The sequence below is a fragment of the Cicer arietinum genome, chromosome 4, assembly GCF_000331145.2.
Source record: "Cicer arietinum cultivar CDC Frontier isolate Library 1 chromosome 4, Cicar.CDCFrontier_v2.0, whole genome shotgun sequence".
NCBI lineage: Eukaryota > Viridiplantae > Streptophyta > Magnoliopsida > Fabales > Fabaceae > Cicer > Cicer arietinum.
The window spans coordinates 62,481,223-62,493,827 of NC_021163.2; the positions used below are offsets into that span (position 1 = coordinate 62,481,223).

The 12,605-nt window shown below is 24.8% G+C and overlaps 1 long non-coding RNA gene across 1 annotated transcript; it reads left to right on the forward strand.

Moving 5' to 3' along the window:
• The first annotated feature begins 5,430 nt into the window (after positions 1-5,430).
• On the forward strand, positions 5,431-5,974 carry LOC113786352 (uncharacterized). The gene is made up of 2 exons (XR_003472630.2): positions 5,431-5,580; positions 5,761-5,974. It is a non-coding gene; the product is annotated as an uncharacterized lncRNA (long non-coding RNA).
• Positions 5,975-12,605: the final 6,631 nt, after the last annotated feature.

The window sequence follows — 12,605 nt, forward strand, 5'->3', positions numbered from 1 at the left end:
TGCGGCTGCTACTGACATAAATCAATTTTGTACAAAATCTAATAAGAATAATGTATTACCCTAAAATATGAAATAAAATATAACAAATTTTTACCGGTGAATATATAGACATCTTTGTGGCACCAAATGTTTAGACATTATGACCAATTGTATTTAAAAGGGATAAACATATATTAAAAAATAAAAAATAAAGTAAATATTTGATAAGAGATCTATTCTATATTTTTTTTAAAATAACCAATATTAGTATCATGACACTTACTATTATACTCATATGACCATAATTAGTAGTATTTCGCCTTAAAATCACTACAATCTCTAGTTGAGAAATTGTATACTTTGAGACCATCAGACATTATCTTTCATAGGACAATTATAAGGATGACTATTGAGTCTACAATAAATCATGTAGAGAGATGTGAGTGATGTAGATACGACTTATTCCAACTGCATAATAGGAGTTGTATCTTGGGACTCTCGATATAGTGATATGTGAAATGTGTGTGGCCACGCTAAAATAGATCAATATAAGATATTAGATAGATTAGTCATTTCACATATACTCGGGAATCGAAAAACAATGTTAGACCTAACAAGGATGACACTTTTTCTGCCTTGTGTTCCAATAAAACATTTGGATGAAGGATAATTACTGCACAATAAATAATAGTTGCGGCAAGGTTAAAATCGTATCACCGATTTTCTCATTAATTGAGTAGCAATGATGATTGGCTAGATGACACTCATTGTTCATAATATGTTATATTATTGCAAATTAAGTGAGAGCATATAAGGTCACTCGATAGAACAGTTTAATCGGAGAGTAAATATTTAATTAAATAAAGTAAATTAAACTTGTAGCGTGTGTGGGAGAGATATATACCGTGCCTCCTCTTAATCTAACTCTAGAATCATTCTTACTAAGCTGCCAGCTAGCACTGAGGCAACCGTTCACCTAGACTAAGGTAGAGACACTATCATATTGTGTTTCTGTTAATCTAAACCAAAACTAACACTACATCAAAAGGAAGAAACCAAAAAGTACTGCACCAAGATGGAAAAACCCATAATGTCCATATCAGACAATGGAATCACAAAAAAAAAATAAAGAATTTGTGTTGAAACAACTTATTTAAATAAAATAAAGAGAAAAATAATTTAGAGAGGATATTTTTAGACTAAAAGATGGTACTAAATCGCTCATATTGATAGAAGAAGATGAAGATATATATCTCTAAGATCTATTTTATTTGTATTGCAGAGTTATTGCTTTATTTGTATTATGAGTATTATAAATAATTGTTTCTTGTTATTTATAAAGTTCACAAAAAAGAATTGAATATGTTAGGTATAATTAGATTTATGTTTGATTGTTTGTAACATATTCATCTTATACTTATAATTATAATAATTATTAATACTAATATTATTAGGATATCTTATTGAATCCAAATTTGTGATTCTCATTACCTTTCTTTATCTTTATCATTACATTAGTTTAGTTATGAAATACTCTCTTGCAATTTTGTTATGTTCTCTAATCACGTTCTCACCAAATTTATCTTTCATCATGAAGAAGAACAAGAAAGCATCACTAAATACATATGTCATTGATCTTGAAGATTTCACTTTGAACCAAGCCTACGCTTCTACAACAACTTTTTTTGCAATTATTGGTGAATGGATAATTTTGATCCTCACGTGTTCAAGTGTCTTGTCCTTCATTTCTCTCACTGTTGCTTTCACCCTTCATTACTTGTTACGATTTTGTTTCTCATGCGGCCCAAAAATGTTGTAGTAGTACATGTTTTTAATGGTTTCTTTAATACTTTAGTCACGATTGACATTTTTATTTATTTTTACTGTATGGTAGTTAAATATTTTTTCATTCTTTATATGCTACTATCTTATGGTAGTAAAATAATTATTATTCTTTTTATCTTTTATTCTATGTTAGTTAGATATTTCTCATTTTCTTTGTGCTTCAATCTTATAGAGGTTAAATTTTGTTAGCCACGTTTGACATTTGAAAATCCAAAATTGAAATTCTTGAAATGAGTGTTGTGGAGACACTAGAAGATTTTTATGTTAGTCGAAGACTTCGACGAGAGTTATCTATTTCAGTCGTTATCACTTTCTACATCAATTTTCTTGTTTATTCGATGTGATTAGAACTTATATTCTTTTTTTTTTTTTGTAATTTTTTTCATTAGTTACATTGTATTTTTCTTTTTCTTGTATTTTATTGTGTTCCTCAATTAGAAATGTTATTACACACTTCAAATTTGTGGGGTTATTAGATGTAGTTATATTTAGTTAGATATGGTTTAAGGTAGTAAGAAGATTGTTATGGTTATGTGGATTTTGTTGAGAATCATAGTTGAGTTAAAGAAAAAGAAAAATAATTAAAGAGAAAAATAAAATTTGAAATGATTATACGAAGAATCGTTAAACAATAAGAGTACGATGCACTTTTATACAGTGCTCTTAACTTAACTAACCTAACAAATTCTACTTAACTATAAATATCTTTTAACTTCCTCTAAAGGTTCTCGCAAGTTGGAAGTGTGCATTTTGAACTTGGAATGAACAATACAAGAAAAAGAGAAAATATAATAAAGCTTATTAAAGAAAACTACAAGGAAAAGAATACAAGTCGTAATCACATTGGCTAAACAATAAAATTCACGTAGAAAGTGATAGCGATCGAGGTGCATAACTCTCGTGAAGTATTCGGCCTATTTTGGGATAGCTTGAAAATATTTCGGTGTCTCCACGGTACTAGCTCCAACATATAATCAAGAATCACAATCTTGGATCTTCAAATGACCAATTAAATTTAACTATAATATGATAGAAGCACAAAGAGAAAGCCAACAATGGCTAAAAAGAATGAAATTATAGTGAAATATATCATTAAAAGAGATAATGGTTAATCCACAATGAAACTTTCAAAGAATCGTATCATAAATCATAAAGCATCTTCAATCTTCAAATATTATACAACCAAGTTGAGGAAAAATGAAAAATGATATATTTAGATTCAAAATAAGGGAGAAATGATAAAGAAAATTTGGAAAAAGAATTTACCGAAATAAATAAAACTAGAAATGATTATATGAATAACTGTTTTACAATTAGAGTATGATGCACTTTTATATAGTGTTAACTAACTTAACAAATTTTATCTAACGATAAGTATCTTTTAACTACCTGTAAGAGATTTTGTTAGGTTAGTTATACTAAAAATATTATAAAAAAGTGTCATACTCTAGTTGTTTCACTTTTTCTTCGTACTATCATTTCAATTTTGATGTTTCTTTTTAATTATTTCTTTTTTTTTGGATTCAACCATATTTTTCAACATGACTAATCGTTAAACCATTTTTCAAATTATTATGATTATATAAAATAATAATATATAAGATAATAATAATAATAATAATAATAATAATAATAATATTAATATTATTAATAATAATAATAATAATAATAATAATAATAATAATAAATAATAATAATAACAAATCCGCACACAGTGTAGTTCAAGTTTAATAACAGACTCAGCTTCTGAATGCGTTTTGCCCATTTCCCGAGTCAATCAATTTTTTCGTATCATAAATCATAAACCATCTTAAATCTTTAAATATTATACAATTAAATTGAGAAAGAATGAAGAACATAAAGCAAATTGAGAATTTGGCAATAACATGTTTTATTCTTAGTAGATCCAAATTTAAAATTTATTTTTACTACTTGCATCACCATGTTAGTGAGAGATCTAAGACAATGTTCAAAATATCAGTTTCTCAATGGAGCAACAAAGGAGAGAAGAGGACGAGATCAATGATTAAAAAAAATGAAAAAATAAAATTGGATACAACTAGAATTTAGAAAAGGTCTTGATAGAAAATCTCAAGAATTCAATAGAAAATGAAAAACTATAAATGATTCAATAAAGTTTCTTAATGAAATTTTTTCAATAAAATCTTGAAAAAAAATATTGCGAAATAATTACTATTTTGATACCATGTTGAGAATCATGGTTGAACCTAAGAAAAAAAATAATAATTAAAGAAAAATATTAAACGATAGAGTAAAAAATTATTTTATAATTAGAATATGATGTCTTTTTATATAATTTTCTTAATGTAACTAATCTAACAAAATTATACCTAAACACAACTAACTTCTAACTGCCTTAAATTGTATATAGTTAAATCTAATTATATTTCACAAAATATTTGTTTTCTCTTGTTAGAATCCATAGTCATGGATGTCTCATTTCGATTAATTTCAAATGCGGAGAATAATGTGAAAATTGAAAAGATATAAAATTATACTAACAAAAATACACTAATTCAATAATATTATGTAGAATAAATATTTTTAAAAATTATTATTTTAAAAATTATGTATGAATCTATATTAAAAACGATGCATCCAATATTAGTAAAAAAAAAAGAAGTTATTAATTAATATGATTACCTTTAAAATTAAAAGTGTCGATATTTTTCAAAACAATTCTTTATAAATAAATCAATTATTATAGAAAAGAAAATATTATACTATTGTGATTATGATTTGTATTAAATATTACATTTTTATTTAAATAAAAATTATCATACTAAAAATTATAAATTAAGATTTTTGATATAATTTTTATGTTAGCAATCAACTATGAGTGGGGACATTTTTCAATGTCTAAAAAGTGACGAGTTTTCTTTAGACTTAAATATAATTTTGATTTTTTTTTAATTTTTTATTTAATATTTATTTTAATTCTTTATTTTGGTCTTTTATTTTTTATAAATGATACACTTTTTTGTCTTTTTTATCATAATTTTTTCAAACTACTTTATAATTATTGTTGTAAAATATTGAAATCAAATTTTGGATCAATTATAAAGTTAAGTATACAATCTTAATAAGATTTATGTAAAATTACAGTTAACTCTGATAAATGCCATTTGTTTTAAAGAGTTTACGCATATTTTAAAGTATGTAAGAAAATTTTTTTTCAAGTGCAACACTATTATTGAGTTAATATAATTTTTTTGAAAGAATATTATAATGAATACATATTGACAATTGTTAAATGATTTCAATGACAGGATTTTGTTGTAATTTTTGTTGTGATTGTAACAAATATTAAAGAACTTCATAGTTATTAAACCTATTTGAATACAATAATAGTTAATTATTTTCAAAAAGATAAAATACAATAAAAAAATAAAAAGGTATTTAATGTTTCAAACAAAAATAATAGTTAATTATTCTTGTCATCATTGATGTAAGACTCATCAGACTTAAATGCTAGTTTGAATAATTAATAAAAAATTATATATAATGTATTTTGAAATATAATAAAAATAAAAATATTTAATATCATTAATTTATTTTTACTTTGAAGCAATCTTTATTGCTTTCTCTAAATCTAAATAGATGGTATATAAGGAACATGTTAGTCTTCAATCTAACAAGAAATAAAATATTAAGTGAAATCTTACACAATGGCCCTTAACATCAATCGAGCATATATTTGTTGGATGTTGATCCTTTCTTTGGTTTTGGTTTCAGGTAATAAATAAACGTTTGTTTTATCTATTGATTTGTATTCTTTATATATAATTAACTAACTCAAATTGGGAATTGATTTAGTGGCTAGATGCATATGACTTTATTATAGGACTTTTTAATTGTATATATATATATATATAAACTTATTGCTTGTATGAATTTAATTTCTTTTGGTTGCAGAATTAGCATTTGGTCTGGATTTTCTGGGAATAACATGTGGTGGTAAATGCATAAATCCTGGGGTGTGCAATCAAGATTGCATCAACAGGGGCTATCACAGAGGTGGTACCTGTTATGAGAATGTTTATTGTTGTTGTTATACATGATGAGTTATTGTACCTACCATAAATTGAAATAAATAAAATGCATACATAAAGTATGTTTAGAGTTCAAAGTTCGTACGAATATATATTTCAAATTAATAAAACTAAAGATCGATTAATAAAAATTTAAACTTACGTGACAACACAAATTACACCCGCATTATGAACCCACCTCCAGTAATATTGTTATTATATTTAAATTTTATATATATTTACATATTCAATATTTTTAATAATTTTAAATATTAATAATTATAATTGTTTCTTTATAACCAATATAATTTTAATATTTTTTAAATTTTGTTATTATATAACAATAATTATTTTATTATATTAATTATAATTAATATAATTTAAATTTATTATTTTGAAGATATATAGAAAAGAGGCATAAAAATGATTAATTTTATAAATTTAATAAGTTTAATTTTGTGTGCCGGAAAATATGGAAGTACAAAAACAAATCAAGAAGCACCATATAATATCATACATCTAAAAGAATACAAGAATGGATACTATATTTAATTTTTGCCAAAAGGCTAACAATGATATACATCTAAAAGAGATATAGGATAAGTCTAAGAGTAACCCCGTTAAAACAATCACTTAGAACTCAGTGGAAAAGAAATTACTTAATCAAAATTTCTAAAAAAGTTTACATCAATTATATTAATTTAATGATATCAATTTAAAATTTAGAAAATTCGTTTTATGATTTAAAAAGTTTACATCAATTATATTAATTTAATGATATCAATTTAAAATTTAGAAAATTCGTTTTATGATTTAAAAAGTTTACATCAATTATATTAATTTAATGATATCAATTTAAAATTTAGAAAATTCGTTTTATGATTCATATTAAAATTTTAGGTTTTCACATATGTGTTGGGTAAAGAGATTACTAACTCTGATCTCTATTATAAGACAAATTTTAGTAGATCTTTTTGTCTTTATTATAAGAAAATATATATATATATATATATATATATATATTTTAAGATACATTAGTTGTTATAATTCTTTTTATATCCCTATTTAATGTGAGAAATATGTTTATGGGAAGGATAATACTAACAACACTATTTTTACATACATTTTTTAAAACATTCTTGTTATATTAGATAAAATTCACATAAATTTATAAATTTTTACCAAATTGTGTGATTCTCATTCAAATTTATAGAAACTCATAAATTTTAATCAATAATAGAAAGTATGTTACCAAATATGTACTAAATAGTATGTTACATAGTAACAATAAAACATTTAATGTTATGAGTATTATTAGAATAACATTATTCTATTTGTCCCCAATTCATTCCCAAATAATTGGGTCCTTTCATTTCACCCATATAAGAAGAGTATATATGAAAGAGAAAAAATAGTAGTTTTACCAAATTATATTTGTTAGTTATTGGTGCATTATAAATGTCATAAATGCATAAGGAGATATATTGCATTTGAAATAATGTAAGCAATATTAATTAAATGTTACAATTGAAAAAAAGTGTAGTAGAAATTGAAAGGGACATTCATTTTCGAACAATTTTTTGTAACAAATTGTTCAATTATTTTCAAACGGATGGAATACAATTTATAACATTAAATAAGCTTATTGATCTAACGAATCTAGTTTAAATGTTACGGTGCATGGTTTGAACATTATGACTTTGATAATCAGGTTAGACATCACTGGAGTAACTCCAACGATTGTCCCCTAATACCACATATCTAAATATACTTTGCGTTTTTGGAATCTTCATACATTTGATAATATCTTTGTACTTAAAAAGCATGTTTTAAAAAATTAGGAGGTATTACCCAAACCCTTGTAAGTGGTACAAACCAACACTTGGTTGAGTTAAGACAAGAGCTCTAAAAGGTGTATAACTCCTTAGTTAGGACTAAGGAAAGCTATTGGTTCCAACAATCTAGATACAAATTAATCCAACAAAGAAATCTTAATACTAGATTCTTCCACTTGTCAACTCTAAAGAGACAACAATTTAATATAATATCTACACTCCAAACAGATGATAACTCGTGAGTTTTGGAAGATAATGATGGTAGGAATCTTGTGATCCAATTCTATCACAACCTCTACTATTTCAATGCTCATTTTTTGGGTTCAAATTGCACATCCACTCTTTTTGTTAAATTCATTTATGATGTATGATGCTGAAAATTATCATTCTCAACTTTCATTTTAGTTAATATGATTCATTTTCAATAAATAAAAAATAGCTTATTGGTGTAGGTGTTATTTGTATTTTATTAATTTTTTTTTTTTTTGTATATTATGGACCTAAATAATCACAACTCATGATAGTTAACTCAATAAATTTAAGTGATAGCTGATAAGTGATAGTTAATAATTGATAAGTGATAAGTGATAGTTGATGAGTGGTAGCTTATAAGTGATTGTTGATATGATAAGTGATAAGTGGTAGATGATAGTTGATAAGTGGTAGATGATAGCTGATATGTGATAAATGATAGTTGATAAGTGATAAATCATAGTTGATAAGTGATAAGTGATAGCTGATAAGTGATAAACGATAAGTGATAGTTGATAAGTGATAAGTTATAGCTGATAAGTGATAAGTGATAAGTGATAGCTGATAACTGATAACTGATAAATGACAACTGATAAATGATAAGTGATAGCTAATAAGTGGTAGTTGATAAGTGATAAGTGATAAATGATAGCTAGTAAGTTATAGTTGATATGCGATAGCTTATAGCTGGTAGTTGATAAGTGGTAGCTGATAAGTGATAAGTAATAGCTGATAAGTGATAGCTGATAAGTGATAATTGATAAGTGATATCTGATAAGTGATAAATGATTGTTGATAAGTTATAAGTGATAACTGATAATTGATAGTTGATAACTGAATTCCAATATCTTATTTCCATTATTCTTTATATTGATTGTCCATTTCACCCGATACGTTTATCATGTTTCCTCATCTCTTTATCTCTTACTATATTTCTCTCACTTATGACTTTTGTGATAGAAAATCCAAAAAATGTAACAAATCTTTCAATAAAAAAACAATGCAATTCATTTTTTTTCGGTACATCATTTACATTTTTTATTAAAATATAACCATAAATTTGAAGAGTTCATCAAACGTTTTGCAAACCTCATATATAAATAGTAAATTTAACTTTATGAATTTCATGTGAGACGAATAAGATCAAATTTATTTTAAGTTATTTTGGCAAAAAATTAAAGAAATTGAGTCTAGCTCTATTCATGCATGCCTTAATGTTTTATCTAAGTGCAATTCTAATTTTTTTTTAAAACTTATCAATATTAGTAGAATTCGTTGTTAATTTTGTTATAAAAATAGTTGAACCCATGAACTTTTTCTCAGTTTAATCATTATATTCCTCTCTTAAATCACTAAATCACCTTATGACCATGTAAAATCTATTATATTTGTATTACACAGTTATTGTTTTATTTGTATTATGAGTTTTATAAATTATCTTTTCTCATTATTTATAAATTCCACACACAAAAATTGAATATTTATTTTTTCTAGTTAGAATCCATGGTCATGGATGTCTAGTTGCGATTAGGTTAAAATGCGAAGAATAATGTAGAAAAAAATATCTATGAAATGACTAAATAAATTATATATATATATATATATATATATATTTTCCAAACATTTTGGTCAAAATTGATTAAAGCTTGAACGACTGTGAATTACAGTTTATATTATTACAATAAATCAGTAGTAAAATTAAAATTGTTAAAAGGTTAATGAATGGTTGAAAGTTAAAAATCAAAATAAATCAGTAGCTTGAAAATATTTCGGTGTTTCTACGGTACTAGCTCCAACATATAATCAAGAATCACAATCTTGGATCTTCAAATAACCAATTAAATTTAACTATAATATGATGGAAGCACAAAGAGAAAACCAACAATGGATAAAAAGAATGAAATTATAGTGAAATATATCACTAAAAGAGATAACGGTTAATTCACAATGAAACTTTCAAAGAATCGTATCATAAATCAGAAAGCATCTTTTATCTTCAAATATTATACAACCAAGTTGAGGAAGAATGAAGAATGATATATTTAGATTCAAAATAAGGGAGTGAAATATAATTAGATTTAACTATATAAAATTTAAGGCAGTTAGAAGTTAGTTGTGTTTAGGTATAATTTTGTTATATTAGTTACATTAAGAACATTATATAAAAAGACATCATATTCTAATTATAAAATAATTTTTTACTCTATCGTTTAATATTTTTCTTTAATTATTATTTTTTTTCTTAGGTTCAACCATGATTCTCAACATGGTATCAAAATAGTAATTATTTCGCAATATTTTTTTTCAAGATTTTATTGAAAAAATTTCATTAAGAAACTTTATTGAATCATTTATAGTTTTTCATTTTCTATTGAATTCTTGAGATTTTCTATCAAGACTTTTTCTAAATTCTAGTTGTATCCAATTTTATTTTTTCAATTTTTTTAATCATTGATCTCGTCCTCTTCTCTCCTTTGTTGCTCCATTGAGAAACTGATATTTTGAACATTGTCTTAGATCTCTCACTAACATGGTGATGCAAGTAGTAAAAATAAATTTTAAATTTGGATCTACTAAGAATAAAACATGTTATTGCCAAATTCTCAATTTGCTTTATGTTCTTCATTCTTTCTCAATTTAATTGTATAATATTTGAAGATTTAAGATGGTTTATGATTTATGATACGATTCTATGAAAGTTTCATTGTTGATTAACCACAATCTTCTTTAGTAATATATTTCACTATAATAATAATAATTATTATTATTATTATTATTATAGTGAAATATATTACTAAAGAAGATTGTGGTTAATCAACAATGAAACTTTCATAGAATCGTATCATAAATCATAAACCATCTTAAATCTTCAAATATTATACAATTAAATTGAGAAAGAATGAAGAACATAAAGCAAATTGAGAATTTGGCAATAACATGTTTTATTCTTAGTAGATCCAAATTTAAAATTTATTTTTACTACTTGCATCACCATGTTAGTGAGAGATCTAAGACAATGTTCAAAATAACAGTTTCTCAATGGAGCAACAAAGGAGAGAAGAGGACGAGATCAATGATTAAAAAAATTGAAAAAATAAAATTGGATACAACTAGAATTTAGAAAAAGTCTTGATAGAAAATCTCAAGAATTCAATAGAAAATGAAAAACTATAAATGATTCAATAAAGTTTCTTAATGAAAATTTTTCAATAAAATCTTGAAAAAAATTATTGCGAAATAATTACTATTTTTATACCACGTTGAGAATCATGGTTGAACCTAAGAAAAAAAATAATAATTAAAGAAAAATATTAAACGATAGAGTAAAAAATTATTTTATAATTAGAATATGATGTCTTTTTATATAATGTTCTTAATGTAACTAATATAACAAAATTATACCTAAACACAACTAACTTCTAACTGCCTTAAATTTTATATAGTTAAATCTAATTATATTTCACAAAATATTTGTTTTCTCTTGTTAGAATCCATAGTCATGGATGTCTTATTTCGATTAATTTCAAATGCGGAGAATAATGTGAAAATTGAAAAGATATAAAATTATACTAACAAAAGTACACTAATTCAATAATATTATGTAGAATAAATATTTTTAAGAATCAGCCGTTGGATTGAAATCTACACACATATAGATCATAATTATAAATTTTGAATTTGGAAAATGGATTAAATTTCGAAATATGGATTAAATTTCAAAAATTTGGAAAATTTTGAAAGTTTCCAAATCTAAAAAGTTTTGAAAGTTTTTAAATCTGAAAAGTTTCAAAAGTTTCCAGATATGGAAATTTTTGAAATTTCCAAATTTTCAGATTGCTCGAAACTTTTGAAAATCTAAAAAATTTATATTTCGAAAATTTGAAGATTTTTATTTCGAATATATGAAAAATTCGAATGCTACTGTCGCGTCCGGTTTGTCCGCGAAACAAAAGAGTCGCCACCAATTTTATTTTTATTAAAGGAAAAATTGGATAACTATTGCAATATGAGTTTTGTTTGTCTCCCCATTCTTGATTTCTCCTTTTGCATTATATGGATGAACCCAATTAGCATCACCGATCAAAAGATCATCTCTAACTATTGCAATATGAGTTTTGTTTGTCTCCCCATTCTTGATTTCTCCTTTTGCATTATATGGATGAACCCAATTAGCATCACCGATCAAAAGATCATCTCTAACTATTGCAATATGAGTTTTGTTTGTCTCCCCATTCTTGATTTCTCCTTTTGCATTATATGGATGAACCCAATTAGCATCACCGATCAAAAGATCATCTCTAACTATTGCAATATGAGTTTTGTTTGTCTTTGATGCATTTTGGAAACTATGTTGAATGTCACAGATGGGAATCATTTCGGATCTAGGATATCAATTTTAAATTCGAGCTAACTTTTTTTTTTAGCCAATCTTTTCTTGTCAACTTTGGTTGGTTCGTAAACTAAACCTCTTTTATCTCTATTCTTATGAAATTTCATCAGTCCTTTGAGAAGTTCTTCATTCTTCCTCAAACCGTATCATGGATGATGCCCTCTACTTAACATGAATTTAACCACCATAATAGTTGTGTTTGATAAATGTGGTTCTATTTTGTAGTTTCGATTAAAGCGGTGCCCACGATTT